The sequence below is a fragment of the Macrobrachium rosenbergii genome, chromosome 41 (assembly GCF_040412425.1).
Source record: "Macrobrachium rosenbergii isolate ZJJX-2024 chromosome 41, ASM4041242v1, whole genome shotgun sequence".
Lineage (NCBI taxonomy): Eukaryota > Metazoa > Arthropoda > Malacostraca > Decapoda > Palaemonidae > Macrobrachium > Macrobrachium rosenbergii.
In genome coordinates, this window is record NC_089781.1 from 40,970,079 (window position 1) to 40,975,078 (window position 5,000).

Below are 5,000 nucleotides of genomic sequence, written 5' to 3' on the forward strand. Positions count from 1 at the left end.
ATCGATTTTCAACTCCTGTTACTGAAAAAAGCACACTGGCATTCAACGTAACAGCGACTCAGCGTAATAAATATGTACCTGTAATAAGAGAATATCATAAAAAAAATTAAGATGAGGATCCTAACAGGGTAATGCTATAGGAGTTTAGCGCTACTCGATTCCACATCACTTAATAACTAAACTCATCTGTTAGCAATAGATATCATATTATCAACATAAGCATCATTTCCACATCCTACCTTTATTTAGTTTGTCCTGTAGCATAGTGTCAATATTGAATGTGGTGTTAAGCTAAATATTGTGAAAATCATTAGTATTCAGGCTTTTTCAAGGAATAGTGATACCAGTGCCATCTCTTCCAGTTGATTCCAGTGGTAAGGTCAGGTATAGTCCATTGAGACTTGATTCATGACATCTGGAGTGCCACCAAGGACCTTTGAAACTGGAAAACAAAAAAGATTTTGAGTAAATAATCTGAATACGAAATATTGAGGAAAACATATGAACAAATGTTTCTACATATTTTAAACTTTTTATTTTTATGAAACTCCCAGGTCCAATTCTGTTAGGGAGATTTTCTTATAATTATAGAACGGAATTTATTACGAACGCTCTCAATATCAAGAGAGTATATTGTTGAATGACAAAAATAAAAAGTAATATGAAAAAGATACTTGTTTAGTGTTCAAGTATATATGGAGAAGAGTATTCGGATTCATTAAAGCTTACTTCTGCACGCATTGATATCCGCAATATATAAATCAACGTCCGTCGCAGAAAATTTCATTCCATTTTGCGGTGAAAACGAATCTCCAGCATCTCCGCTATACCCAGTTACTTCCATCTTGTAAAGCGTTTTGTACTTTGCCCATCACACTTCATTGCTGAAGTCAACCAGATCGAATCTTATTTCATTTAGTTTTTGATCCGTTAGGGCGTGGATGTGGTCATTTCCTAACCAGAATTCACCCATAAGTCATCAAAACCAAGGACGTGCTCTATTCATGTACGGAAGAAATCTTCCCTTGGTTCAATGTCGTCTCGTCGTTGGATGACTGTCCACCCACCGCCATCCGTCTCCATGTCACAGAAAACCTGACACAAAAGGTAAGAAGTCAAAAATTATGGGAGGCAAGAATAACTGTTGAGAGAAAAAGCCTCTTTCTATTAATTGCTTTGAGTTCCAGTAAATCAATATTTGAAAACTACTCATACATTAGAGCTAAGAAACTTATCAATGATTGCTTTCACCTGCACAGGGAGCTCTGGACAGCAGTTATAAGGGTAGACAGTGTAGATTCCACTGGTGCCATTTCCTTGCTTCTGAATGCCTTTGCAGTTACGAATAGGAGGTCCTACTTCGAACCAAAGGACGTGGGATTTTGGGTATGCTGCTTAGTCTACCATATGTGATAAAAAAAATCACACAGTTGGGAAGGGGGATCACATTAGTACTAACAGAATATGCTACGGTAATAATAGGTGCGACAGGGTCGCTTCCCAAAAATTTACGTTGTCATATATCATGGAATTGGTGACGTCACTCCACGATATTAAAGGTGGTTGAAATTCAAAAACGCTGCCATTTTCACGACAAATATGCTCGGTTGCCCTGCTAAGATTAGTTTCCCCTGGGTCAGAACTTCACTTACTACAGTACAGCCTTTCCCCTACTTACTGCCATCCATACTCAGTGGGCAAACACCCTCAACCCCAAATTCCATAAAAAAAAATATTTTATAAAAAGCAAAAGTATGTAGACAAGCTTGATTCATGTTATATATATATATATATATATATATATATATATATATATATATATATATATATATATATATATATGTGTGTATATATATATATATATATATATAAATATATATATATATATATATATATATATATATATATATATATGTATATATATATATATATATATATGTGTGTGTGTGTGTGTGTGTGTGTGTGTGTGTGTAAGTTTGTGTGTGTGTGTGTGTTTATGTATACATGTGTAAGTGTAAATATATACATACATAGAGAGAGAGTCACAAGGTCCTTTTTCCCCAAAAATGAAAAGTGTCCGTCTCTTACATCCTTAAAAATGATTTTTAGTTTTCTGTAAAAGAAAACTACTGTATTGTGCTGGCTTTGTCTGTCCTTTTATACTTTTTCTGTTCACCCTCAGATCTTAAAAATTACTGAGGCTAGAGGGCTGCAAATTGGTATGTTGATCATCCACCCTCCATTCATCAAACATACCAAATTGCAGCCCTCTACCCTCAGTAATCTTTATTTTATTTAAGGTTAAATTTAGTCATAATCATACTTCTGGCACCACTATTGGTACCAACAACAAAGGCCACCACCAGATCGCGGCTGAGTTTCATGGGCCGCGGCTAAGAGTTTCATGGGTCGTGGCTGAGGACACCACCGGACCGTGGCTGAGTTTATGAGCCCCGGCTAAGAGTTTCTTGGGTCGTGGCTGAAAGTCTCATACAGCATTAAATGCTGTACAGAAAACTTGATTGTGCCGAAGAAACTTCAGGGCATTTTTAGTTTTCTGCAAAAGAAAACTATTGTGCCGACTTTGTCTGTCCGTCCACACTTTATACTGTCCGCATTTTTTCTATCCACTCTCAGATCTTAAAACCTACTAGGGCTAGAGGGCTGCAAATTGATATTAATCATCTACCCTTCAATCATCAAACATACCAATTTGCAGCCCCCTAGCCTCAGTAGTTTTTATTTCATTTTGGGTTAAAGTTAGCCATGATCATGCTTCTAGCAACGATATAGGATGGGCCACCACCTGGCAGTGGTTAAAGTTTCATGGGCCGCTGCTCATACAGCATTATACCGAGACCACAGAAATATAGATCTATTTTCAGTGGCCTTAACTGTATGCTGTAGCGGCTGCACAGAAAACTCGATTGCGCCGAAGAAACTTAGGCGCATTGTTTACTGGTTTCCTTGTTTTTTTAGATAACAATTTAAGAAAAATCTTATTCCAATGCCTACATGGCTGTACGAGCCATTGTCAGCGTAGTGCTGCCTCTGGTTACCAGTTGCTGTTGAATATATTAAGAAAAGATACCATTTCGTGAAAGGTCTGAGAATACAGAATAAGTTAGATTATATATACAGTACCTTGTGAACAGAACGAGGAGAATTTACTGGCTTGGTAGCCAAACTTTCATAAAGACTCAATAGCGCTATAGTAGGTCATCTTGGACTTAAATAGTATGAATTACTGCAGAAGTTCTGAATAAGTAAAACTAATATTTATAGAAGCGTTATAAAAAATTGGGTTATAATGGAAAAAAAATTTCCTTGTTAATTAAGGTACCCTCAGAGAAATTAACCTTAAATTCCGTATAATCCCGATTTTTGCTTCAACTAACGACCTGGTCTTTGGAACCTGACGTTGGGTGAGTTACAGGGTTCAAATTCAACATCCAACAAAGCATCCTATGAACTCATGTCTTGTCCAAAACAATCCTTGCTACTTGTTTGACTCATTTCACATGACAACACGTTCATTACCCCTTAGCAATTAACCATCTGGTATTCAATTTTATACATGTTTTTGGATTTTGAATGGATAAACTTTCGTATCTCTTGTAGTTAGGTCTATGGTTTTAGTCTGAAAATACTTGATCCCGGATTATCATGGATTATCTTTCTGTTTATTACCCTTTGACAATTGACCATCTGGTATTCTTGTTCTGTCTGTTTACTTTGTAACCTCCTTTTCATCTGTCTCATTTGTGCTCAGACGATGTGTTAATAAACGTGAAAACGCTTGTCACTGAACTTCTGCCTGTCATTTCCTGTGGGATTTGCTTACACACTAAAGTCACGTGCATTTACTGTGATTTTTAATATATATATATATATATATATATATATATATATATATATATATATATATATATATATATATATATATATATATATATATATATATATATATATATATATATATATATATATATATATATATATATATATATATATATATATATATATATATATATATATATATATATATATATATATATATACATATTTTACAGCATAAACTAAAACTGATATGGACAAAAACAAAAGTAATTCAGAACAGGTGTTTATTTAAGTTTCTCTCTGAGCATTTAATATTTTGTGTGGCCTCCATCTGCCCGTACCACAGCCTGCATTCTTGAGGGGTATGATTTCAGCAAATCGCAAAAAAGCTGAGACTCACACTCCATTTCCAAGAGCACTTCAGTCACCTCTCTTCTCAGATTGTCAAGGGTTGGTATACCATCATAGTTCGCTGTGTAAACTTCAGCACGATTCTTTAAGATACTACCAATGTTTTCACACACATTAAGGTCAGGGGAGCTACCTGGAAATTCACTTGACGAGAAGAAATCAATACCACTGTTTCGAAGCAGCTCCTGTGTCTGAAGAGCCTTGAAACATGATGCCTTATCATGCAACAGACAACACATTTCCAGGATCTTTGAGGAAAGGAAATACTCCACCAGTAAGCACAGTTTCTCTAAAGTATTTGCCATCCCATGACTGTCCTTTTTCTTTGATGATCCACATTAACCATTTGGCTGTGAAACAGAAAAATTCATAAACATTCAGGAAATTTCACAACTTGGCCATAGCGCATGTCATCGCTGATATCATCCAACTTTTTCAGCCCAAATGATGTCATTTTTATGATTTGGTTTCCTGACTGTGTAAATGAAGAATTCATCTGATGCAGCAACATGAAGAAAGTCATATTCATCCCAATCTTTAAGAAATGAACCACAAAACCATGCACGGTCTTCTCTCTGTTGCTGAGTGATGTTGGGCTTGCTGATTACATGAAATGGCTTGATACCAGATTTTTTCAACTCACGATGCACAGCACTATAACTTTTCTTTCCACTTTTTGTTTCTATTTCAAGCACCAATTTACGTAAAGACTTTCTTGGTCTACCCACTGCCTCAGCTATGATGTGTTT

General features: G+C 35.7%; 1 pseudogene; it reads right to left on the reverse strand.

Moving 5' to 3' along the window:
• Positions 1–380: 380 nt before the first annotated feature.
• LOC136827117 (techylectin-5A-like) lies at positions 381–4,556 on the reverse strand (annotated as a pseudogene).
• Positions 4,557–5,000: the final 444 nt, after the last annotated feature.